At 38.1% G+C, this 11,780-nt stretch overlaps 2 pseudogenes; both read left to right on the top strand.

Moving 5' to 3' along the window:
- Positions 1–189: 189 nt before the first annotated feature.
- LOC149235001 (alpha-dioxygenase PIOX pseudogene) lies at positions 190–732 on the top strand (annotated as a pseudogene).
- A 4,061-nt stretch (positions 733–4,793) lies between these two features.
- On the top strand, positions 4,794–8,714 carry LOC149235000 (uncharacterized; annotated as a pseudogene).
- The last annotated feature ends 3,066 nt before the right edge of the window (positions 8,715–11,780 follow it).

Genomic DNA, 11,780 nt, shown 5'->3' with positions numbered 1-11,780 from the left:
GTGCACTGGGCGCTTTTACACAGTGCATTTTTAACACTGGCGCGACGCACTCACCAGGCACGACGCACTGGGCAGAGTGCGCGACGCACAGAACTGGAACAATGAAATTTCGCCTCTGCTCTCTAAAACCCGAATTTCTTGCTCCAAATAGATTTGTAAGGCTGAGAATTGCCTTTTAAACAGATAGACATGAGGAAGCTCCTCGGAATTTCTGGAGAAAAAACGTTATCAGAGATTGGTAATGAAGCTCAAATTGTATCAATCGGCCATCAAGCCTGTGGTGCCCTCGATCTGTGGAATTACCCTGTGTGGATGAGAAACCTCATTCCTCAGGACCCCAGTGGCCAGGACAGACCTGATCGTGTAGACATGCCTGCACTTGAGATTTATCATGACAGGGAGATGAGTGTATCAAGATACGATCAATATCGTCGCAATATGCTTATGATTCCCATTGCTAAATGGGAGGACCTTACAGATGATAAGGAAGCTATCCAAAACTTGCAAGAGGTTTATGGTAGTAACGTTGAAGCCTTGGATCTGTTGGTGGACCTGATGGCAGAAAATAAGATTAAAGGTTATGCAATCAGCGAAAGAGCTTTCTTTATCTCTATGCTCATGGCATCACATCCATTGGAAGTAGATCGATTTTTCACCAGTGATTTTAACAAGGAAACAGAACAGATCAAGCGACTAAAGGAAAGTGAAACGGTCAAAGCACTAAACGCATGAATGTACACGTTGATAACTACCGTGGCAGAAAAAAATTGATTCAATTGCTTATGTTTATCTTCAGTTATGGGATCTACGCTACAGGTGTCGCTTCTTGAAGTTTAAGGCGTTTTATTGTTTCTTATTTGGAAATCATCTGGAAAGGTAATAATCTCAAATATATAGACCTATCGATGAGTAATTTAATGGGCAGTTTACCAAGGAATTTGGGAAGTTATCAAATGCTAGAGGCGGTGATGGGGTAACTACAACTGGCTCACTATACAGGTGACAATGCGTTATTCAAAAATCGATTCCATAATGGCATACCACAAACAAAGGCATTTTTGCTTGTAGTAATCTTTTGGAATGTGATTACCAACGACATGGTTCACTTCCAAATTATCAAGCCAAAAACGAAAGCCAAGATTCCTCGCATAATAAGAAAGATGATACAATATCATTGAAAGAGCAACTTGTTGTAAATTATATACAAAAAGATTTAGAGGCATATCCATGCCTGACTCCTTTTGAAGGCCTAATTTTGGGAGTGCAGGCCTTGGTACGGTACCTTCCTGCAAGAAGTCCAGCTATAGTTTTTTGCATAAGTAGCTTAGTGCAAAAGAGTCACAGTCTATATAATGCCAATTCCACTTCTAATATTGGCCATGATGCTGAAGTTGAGGGAGAAACAGAGCCTGCCAAAAATTTGTAAGGGCTTCTCCTGCATCTTACTTTTTGGGTCGATATACAGGTTTGGATGATGCTGTAAGGAAGCCCATTTTGGTTCCATGGTTGCAATCTTTATCACTAATAATTTCTCAGCTCAATTCAGGTACTAGTAAGAGTAAAGAAACTAAACAAAGGTCAACTACCATCAAAGATAGAGATGTGCAATTAAAATCTGACAGGGATAAATCTGGTGGTTTGAGTTTGAACCCAACCTGTCAGAAGCGTTTGGTGTGGCTTTCCAGACTATAGGATTCAGACCTTACAGATGCCTATATATTTATATTCACACATCATCTTTTCATAAAGACTTTGATCTTGATGGAAGATTGACATTGGCTTTGGTGCCTATTCCGCGATGCAAAGAGTGTTGCAAGTATATTTGTTGTTCTTGTGAAATTGGCCTGATCACATGGCATTTGGCATTTTAATATGTAGCTTCAACCTCGGTAAGAAGAGGAGCAGTTGTACATGTGATTACCAAAAGACTGATTTTTGGCAGTTCTGTAGGTTTTCACAGGAAATTCAATAATGAGCAATTTCATCTTGGTGCTTCATATATTTATCCAAATACTAATAATTATTGAGTGAGAAGAACATCTGGCAGGGCTGTTTTCTTGTATTTGGTTTGCTGATTTTTCCCACAAATTTGACATATATCTGAGAAAAGAGGAATTACTGTGGTTTTTTAAAAGATATTTCTATAGTATGTCATACTAATTGTAAGTACAATGTTCATTCTAATAGTTGTTCAAAGGAGGAGAATGCATAAATCACAAGGATGCAAACCTAATTTGCTTGGATGTTTTTAAAAGGCATCTTCTGACCGTGTATATGAGACTCTGCCTTGGATTGGCCTGCATGCTGCAAGGCACCATTCACTTATAAAGGTTGCATCTTCTGCCCATGCAAAGAAAATGACATACTTTAACAAATGGAAAAGGTATCCTTGGAATAGAATCAAAAGGTGAAAAGGTCGAAAACCAAGTGGTGAAAAAGGCACAGGGAAGGCAAAAAGTCAGAAACCGAAAAGCCAAAATTTAAATCAGAGACATTTACCAGGGCAAAGAAACAGGATTCAATTTCCTATTTTTCACTTCAGTTATGATATGCAGCTACAGTTGTTGTCTTTTTATTGATCATCAAAAACTTTCAAATGGAATAATGTAGCGCTGCTCTATCCCCAGCACAAATGGACAACTCTTTCCCTATCTTCGTCGATTGGTTTTCAGCTCCCTACTTTTCATCGATTTGTTTTCCCTCAGATGAAATCTATTTATTGTATGAAAACTATGTGTAAATGGTTCTGAGTTCTGGCAAACAGTGGGAGAGCTGTGAAGGAAAACTTCACTGTACAGTTTTGACAGGGATTTAATGAAGAGATACAGCTCTGACTCCTGAGATTCTTGTGGGGTGAATTTAGCATTTTTCTTTTCCTTTGTTTCATATGTAGCTTGTTATGTTTCCATTTCATTTCATAGTCATTTCTAAATGAATACTTTAAGTGGTAAAGGTAGAATCTAGTTTCCTGCTCTGCCTTGGGAAGGTATTCATGTTTTGTGTTTTCTTCTGTTTGATAAGGATTCATCTATTGCCCTCTTCAACCTCTCAACATTCTTTTCATTCCATATAATTTCAAAATTGAATGCTAAATTTATTGCCTGTCTTACCTCCTGAGATAATATGTGTCTCGAATTTAGTCTCCCTGCTCATGCTATTCTCTATCCCACGCTGCCCAAAAAACCTAGTCATTTATCAAATCACCCCTTTCCTATTCATTTTACTAGCCTAAATTAGTTCCCATTTTAAGTCATCTCAGACTCTATTGATCGTTTTATCGAGATAGACCTGGAGAGAGCCCTCCCCTGTTCTGGTAGGGCTAGCTACCAGAATGAGCTTGGTTTGATGTTGCCTTGAACCTCGCCTTCATTCAGCTTGAGGCAGATTCGAGCGCTAACATAGTGGCGACCATACTAGGGATGGAAATGGTTTACTTGTAGATTGTTCTGCCCTAGTACATATCTCAAGTTCAGAGATGATTGTTGATGGTGAACAACGATCAGACATAAGATGACTGAAATCATTCACCTGGCGACTCCATTCACTGAAGAATCCAACAATCAATCCTTCATGGTGACTCCACTGCGGAAAGATAAGTAGTGGTAAGATTTTCAAGATGGATCAGATTGCAAGAAGATACGCTCCCATGAGCCGAGATCACATCCCAGGTTTTCCAAATAAAATTCCCAAGGTAGATTGGACAAAGAATTTGCCCGTGTTCAGAAATGTGGAAGGTAATGATGCTGCTCTTCATCTGGTGAAATTTCAAATTCATGTGCATAGATTAAAGATCAATTTTCCTGAGGACTGTTTGATGAAAATGTTTATGGCTACTCTGGAAGACGAAGCCTAATCTTGGTATGAAAGCTTGCCACCTACTTCCATTTATTGTCTAAAGGATTTTCATTCAATATTCTTTGAGAAGTATAAATAATCTTATCTGTCATTAAATTTAGCTCAGGATTGTTGCAAGCATTCTTATGGTTTTATTGAGAGCCTTGAAAAATAATATGAGGATGATAATTTTATGGATGAAGAAATCATGGAAGAATTATATGAAAATCCATTTCAGCAGTCCACAGAACTCTTAGAGGAAACTTTGCAGTAGAATCAAAATCATCAGGTTAAAGATTTCCCTATGACTGAAAATGATGAAAAAAGAAGTACTATTTCAGATCTGGTTGAAATAAATGAGGAAACACAGGAAAATGATGTTCCAATCTCCGAAAATGATGATGATAAACCATATCGAGAGACAGATTGTGATGAGGAAAAACATGTTGTTCCAGATCTCCTAGAAGAGAATTGCATTGTTGAGGCTGCCTCAAATGAATGAATGCAAAGTTACAAGCCTAACTGCCCTCATCTCATCACAACAAAGCCTTCCTACCATGGTAATCCAATCAATTCACAAACAACAAGAGGATATATTTGTTCAAGTAGGTGAAGAAGTTTCTCTGGATGAATTTATGATAGGTGATAGAGATGTCATGCTTGAGTTTCAAGAATCATCTAAAGTTGATTTTCTCATGATTGATGAATGTAATGAGAATATGGCGGCCATATCATGCCAAGATGATCAGAAATATATTCAGACTATAGCCGACCAAACCATTATGGATTCCATTTCAGATTCTCCTTCATATGTTTCATGTTTTGAAATGTTCTTTGTAGAAGAAATCTGCTCATCTACTTGTTCAGAATTTTTTGAAGACCAGGAAAGTGCTCTTATTTATGAAGAAAAATCAGAAGCAAGAGAAAAAGACATCTCATTTTCTCAGCAGAAGGTGGCAATGGCAAATCTTCATGTTTTTCAGGATCCAATAGCCAATTTGTTGCAGTCAACTGTGAAAGTGTTTATTGTAGTATTCGGTGATGAGGGGGATCATGGTCAACTATGTTTTTGGATGCCGAGTGATCAATTTGTATTGTTGACCAGCAGATCTGATAGGAAGAATCAGTCAAGAAGCCATGTTCTTGATTGGTTGCATTGGAATTTTGATATAGTTTGATCGTATATGGCCCTGTAAGAAACACAGGTGGCCATGTACTGCCACCAAGCTTTATGTTTTATGTCCAGGTCTTTGCTATTTTGATTTAGTTTGTTAGAGTCAAGTTTTTCAGTCATTTCAGTTTGCATTGAGTCAAGTTTCAGTCAATAAATTGATTCATGATGGTTTGTCAGAATCATGGACTCCATAGCCCAATGGATGAAGGCAATGTCTAGCTCTCCCAGAGATCTGATGTTCTTGGCAGCTCCACGGAGCGTCAGCAGCCATCCCAATTGGAGCCAATGTTAGACTCAGTCTTGTCAGTCTTCTGTCAGAGTCGAATTCAACAAGGTTCATTTCTCGTCATTTTCAGTCATCAAATACCATTTTGCGCAAAAAGGGTCACTTTAATCCTTAAGTCCAGGGTTTTGTATCCAGAAGTGTTCACTAACGCCTGTAGGCCAAAGAAAGCTTCAATAAGGTTTCGCTTCAAGATCCACATTATTAATAATGCTGAAGGATAGTTGTTCTTCAAAACTCTATTTTAAAGAATAAATTATTAAGTTTTTTAAATACATGGTTGATAAGTTTTTACAGCTCTTCAAGTAGCCCTGCCCATCTTGCTAGGTTCAGCAGCCCCTGTCCCTGCAAAAGCACAAACAGACAGAACATCATCAGCACAAAGAGACAAAGCAAGATCTAGAGGGGTTGGAGCGGGATTTTTCAAAGCTAATCTAATTATATCTCATATCAACAAGTGTATGACTGAAAGCCCCTAGAAAAAATTAAGTACGAGAAAATTCATTTACTCAATACACTACCGGTTTTCCTTTATTGAAGATGGACCTGCAGACAAAGCAAATGAAATACTATTGGAAATGAAGGGAAATTTTGGACCACATGATTGTAGGCTGCTATGTATTAATTCTTCACAATCAAATGAAGAGATCTTACCAGAAGATATCTTGACTCCTTTTGTTTCATCATATTTGATAATTCATCATTTGACCATGTTCTAGGCCATTGTTTCAACAGAAATGACTTGGAACAGATTAATGAATTCATGCAAGAATTTTTTGTAAAGAATATTATCCCATGCATGGAGCAGAAAATACGCTCCTTGAATCAACAGGTTTCAGCAACAAGGAAGGGGTTGAAAAATCAGTTTACAACCTTTGGTGGCATAAAGGGAAGGATGATACTGCTGATGTTTCGAATGGGTCCATCTACACGTTTAGTTCAATAGAGTCTCAGATCAGAATTTTGGGAGACTATGCCTTTATGCTGCATGATTTTGAACTTGCTCTTTCAAATTATCGATCGTTATCCAGTGACTACAATATTGACAAGGCTTGGAAGCGTTATGCTGGTGTTCAGGAAATGATTGGACTTTCACTATTCATGCTGGATCAATCAAGAAAGGAAGCAGAGTATTCCATGGAAACGGATTTTACAACTTATCAGAAAATAGGTGCCTCAGGTCAGAGATATGCCACAAGATGTGCACTTTGGTGATTGGAATTGCACAAAGCTAGGGGAAATTCAAGGAGGCTGCCAATGTCTACTTCCGTATCTCTATTGAGGAACCAAGCTTACGTGCAGGTATATTGCTGGAGCAGGCAGCCTATTGTATCTGTGTGTAAATCCACGCATGATCAGGAAATTTGGATTCCATCTCATCCTTGCAGAAAATCGCTACACTGTATGTGGATAGCGGAAACATGCCATTAGAGCATATATGTGTGTTCTTCCTATATTTGAAAGGCGATGGATGGAATTATATCAGAGACCATGTCCACTTTAATCTTGGAAGATGATATGCTGTTATCAGGAAGTCAGAACTGGCCATTCAAGATTTAATGAGGTTACTTGCATGTAGTCATCAATCAGCTGTAACTCAGGAAATGTTTCTGGGCGATTTCCTACGTGTTTTTGAGAGTGTTGGTAAAAAATATGAAATGTTCAAACTGAAGTTTCCTGCCATTAATATGACATCACTGAGAATTCATTTGAGAATCACCACACATATGCCTCTGCTGGAGCTATTCTTTTACCAGAAAGGACATGGCAATATTTGGAGGAAGGATTAGTTCCATTGACATCCCCGACATCAAGTAACTGGTTAGATTCTACAACAAGGTCTTCTTCCAAATCTTTGAAAGGAAAAGATAGCAATATTTGTATTTCTGGAAAGGCTATAAATGTGGGGCTTGAGTTTAAGAATCCTCTTCATATCCCTATTAATATATCTGTAGTTTCCCTCATATGTGATTTCATTCCTGAAATGATGTTAGAGAACGTTGGTGTTGGTCATCATGGAGAAAAATAAATTGGATCTGAAATTGCACTATCTAATAATATGCATCGATGAACAGGGGAACATATATGATCGTGGTGCTTCTTCATTGGTTTTATCTGGGGAGGCTTCTACTCTGAAAGGAGGTCAAAGTATGATGGTAAATTTGAAAGTGACTCCTAAAATGGATGGTTTCCAGCATACGTTGACAGTTGATTTGTATACTCTGAGTTCTGTTCAATACAATTTTAGTAAGGGAAAGGTACGGTGCCAAAAATTATGCTTCCAAAAGACATTATACTGTTTCAATTTAAAGCTTTCCATCCCTGGCATACCAAGCTCTTTGTGCATATTAAGGTTGATATTCTTCCAAATCCACGGCTGGAGATTGTTAGTGTTCCAGATCAAACTTTCGATGATGGAGCAATCTTTCATGCTTACGATGAGAGCATAGCAAGTCAATCACAAATAAGTAATAAAACTATGGTGAATGAAGTTAGATTGTACATTGAGACTTTTATGAGTGAGATGACGAAATGGGAGAATGATTTGAAGCAACTTGGGACCAAAGTTAAAAAGTGTGAGGATGAATTGAGGAAATTAGAAATCAATTTAAGTGAAGTAAATAGTTCTCTAAGTGACTTGAAGGCAGCGCGATGCATATAACAGGTGGCGTGGCGCACTTAAGGAGCGCGGCGCACTGGGCGCTTTTACACAGTGAATTTTTAACACTGGCATGGCGCACTCACTAGGCGTGGTGCACTGGGCAGAGTGCGCGATGCACAAAACTGGAACAATGAAATTTTGCCTCTGCTCTCTAAAGCTTGAATTTCTTGCTTCAAATAGATTTGTAAGGATGAGAATTTCCTTTTAAACAGATAGACATGAGGAAGCTCCTCGGAGTTTTTGGAGAAAAAACGTTATCAGAGATTGGTAATGAAGCTAAAATTGTATCGATGGGCCACCAAGCCTGCAGTGCCCTCGATCTGTGGAATTACCCTGTGTGGATGAGAAACCTCATTCCTCAAGACCCCAGTGGCCAGGACAAACCTGATCATGTAGATATGCCTGCACTTGAGATTTATCGTGACAGGGAGAGGAGTGTATCAAGGTACAATCAATACCGTCGCAATATGCTTATGATTCCCATTGCTAAATGGGAGGACCTTACAGACGATAAGGAAGCTATCCAAACCCTGCAAGAGGTTTATGGTAGTAACATTGAAGCCTTGGATCTGTTGGTGGGCCTGATGGCAAAAAAGAAGATTAAAGGTTATGCAATCAACGAAACAACTTTCTTTATCTTCGTGCTCATGGCATCACGTCGATTGGAAGCAGATCGATTTTTCACCAGTGATTTTAACAAGGAAACAGAACATGTCAAGCGGCTAAAGGAAAGTGAAACAGTCAAAGCACTAAACGCTTGAATGTACACGATGATAACTACCATGGCAGAAAAAAAATGATTCGATTGCTTATGTTTATCTTCGGTTATCGGATCTACGCTACAGGTGTCGCTTCTTGAAGTTTCAGGCGTTTTATTTTTTCTTATTTGGCAATCATCTGGAAAGGTAATAATCTCATATATATAGACCTATCGATGAGTAATTTAATGGGCAGTTTACTAAGGAATTTGGGCAGTTATCAAATGTTGGAGGTAGTTATGGGGTAACTACAACTGGCTCACTATATAGGTGACAATGTGTTATTCAAAAATCGATTCCATAATGGCATACCACAAACAAAGGCATTTTTGCTCGCAGTAATCTTTTGGAATGTGATTACCAACGACATGGTTCACTTCCAAATTATCAAACCAAAAACGAAAGCCAAGATTCCTCGCATAATAAGAAAGATGATACAATATCATTGAAAAAACAACTTGTTGTAAATTATATACAAAGAGCTTTAGAGGCATATCCACGCCTGACTCTTTTGAAGGCCTAAGTTCGAGAGTGCAGGCCTTGGTACGGTACCTTCCTGCAGGAAGTCCAGCTATATTTTTGTGCATAAGTATCTTAGTGCAAAAGAGTCACGGTCTATATAATGCCAATTCCACATCTAATATTGGCCATGATGTTGAAGTTGAGGGAGAAACAGAGCCCGCCAAAAACTTTCAAGGGCTTCTTTTGCATCTTATTTTTTGGGTCGATATACAGGTTCGGATGATGCTATAAGGAAGCCCATTTTGGTTCCATGGTTGCAATCCTTATCACTAATATGTTCTCAGCTCAATTCAGGTACTAGTAAGAGTAAATAAACTAAACAGAGGTCAACTACCATCAAAGATATAGATGTGCAATTAAAATCTGACAGGGATAAATCTGGTGGTTTGAGTTTAAACCCAACCCGTCAGAAGCATTTGGTGCGGCTTTCCAAACTATGGGATTCATACCTTACAGATGCCTATATATTTATATTCACACATCATCTTTTCATAAAGACTTTGATCTTGATGGAAGATTGACATTGGTTTCGGTGCCTATTCCACGATGCAAAGAGTGCTGCAAGTATATTTGTTGTTCTTGTGAAATTGGCCTAGTCACATGGCATTTGGCATTTTAATATGTAGCTTCAACCTCGGTAAGAAGAGGAGTAGCTATACTTGTGATTAGCAAAAGACTGATTTCTGGCAATTCTGTAGGTTTTCACAGGAAATTCAATAATGAGCCATTTCATCTTGGTGTTTCATATATTTATTCAAATACTAATAATTATTGAGTGAGAAGAACATCTCGCAGGGCTGTTTTCTTGTATTTGGTTTGCTGAATTTTCCTACAAATTTGACATATATCTGAGAAAAGTGGAATTACTGTGGTTTTTTAAAAGATATTTCTATAGTGTGTCAGACTAATTCTAAGTACAGTGTTCATTCTAATAGCTGTTCAAAGGAGGAGAATGCATAAATCACAAGGAGCAAACCTAATTTGCTTGGATGTTTTTAAAAGGCATCTTTTGACCATGTATATGCGACTTTGCCTTGGATTGGCCTGCCTGCTGCAAGGCACCATTCACTTATAAAGGTTGCATCTTTTTCTCATGCAAAGAAAATGAAATACTTGAACAAACAGAAAAGGTCTCCCTCGAATAGAATCAAAAGGTGAAAAGGTCGAAAACCAAGTGTTGAAAAAGGGACATGGAAGGAGAAAAGTCAGAAACCAAAAAGCCAAAATTTAAATCAGAGACATCTACCAGGGCAGAGAAACACGATTCGATTTCCTATTTTTCACTTCAGTTATGATATGTAGCTACAGTTGTCGTCTTTTTATTGATCATCAAAAAGTTTCAAATGGAATAATGTAACGCTGCTCTGTCCCCAGCACAGATGGAAAACTCTTTCCCTATCTTCGTCGATTGGTTTTCAGCTCCCTCCTTTTCATCGATTTCTTTTCCCTCAGATGAAATCTATTTATTGTATGAAAATTATGTGTAAACGGTTATGAGTTTTGGCAAATATTGGGAGAGCTATGAAGGAAAACTTCATTGTATAGTTTTGACAGGGATTTAATGAAAAGATACAACTCTGACTCCTGAGATTCTTGTGGGGTGAATTTAGCATTTTTCTTTTCCTTTGTTTCACATGTAGCTTGTTATGTTTCCATTTCATTTCATAATCATTTCTAAATGAATACTTTTAAGTGATAAAGGCAGAATCCATTTTGTTGCTCTGCCTTGGGAAGGTATTCATGTTTTTTGTTTTCTTCTGTTTGATAAGGATTCATCTATTGCCCTTGTCAACCTCTTAGCATTCTTTTCATTCCATATAATTTCAAAATTGGATGCTAAATTTATTGCCTGTCTTGACTCCTGAGATAATCTGTGTCTCGGATTTAGTCTCCCTGCTCATGCTATTCTTGATCCCACGATGCCAAAAAAACCCAGTCATTTATCAAATCACCCCTTTCCTATTCATTTTACTAGCCTAAATCAGTTCCCATTTTAAGTCATCTCAGACTCTATTGATCGTTTTATTGAGATAGACCCGGAGAGAGCCCTCTCCTGTTCTGGTAGGGCTAGCTACGAGACTGAGATTGGTTTGATGTTGCTTTGAACCTCGCCTTCATTTAGCCTGAGGCAAATTCGAGTGCTAACACCACCAATATACTACTTCACTACCACTATGATCTACTTCAGATATGGATTCTAATTCCCTTCCATGGAATTGTAATCTTGCCCTTTCACCGAGAATATAGATGATCTGAATCTTTGATGTATCTATTCACCAAAATTTTAGAGATATATACCAGAAATTGCCTCTGTTACTACACATCTGAAAATCACAAATACCGATGAGGTTCTATCCCTAGATCTCCTCATTGTCCTTACCCTTATCCAACTTTTTCACTGTGAATAGAAATTTGAAATAGTTCATTGTAACTTCCCTCCAAAACTATATAAGGATCCGAAATTGTGAACTGTGTTTTATGTGAAGTGTTTCCACCCTATTTATAACGATTGACCCATATATATTACGATGTCATGAGCACCGAATG

This window comes from Pinus tabuliformis, chromosome 8 (assembly GCF_031772625.1).
Source record: "Pinus tabuliformis cultivar Carrire ecotype Pingquan chromosome 8, CPIR1, whole genome shotgun sequence".
Lineage (NCBI taxonomy): Eukaryota > Viridiplantae > Streptophyta > Pinopsida > Pinales > Pinaceae > Pinus > Pinus tabuliformis.
This window is presented reverse-complemented; position numbering and strand designations above follow the sequence as displayed.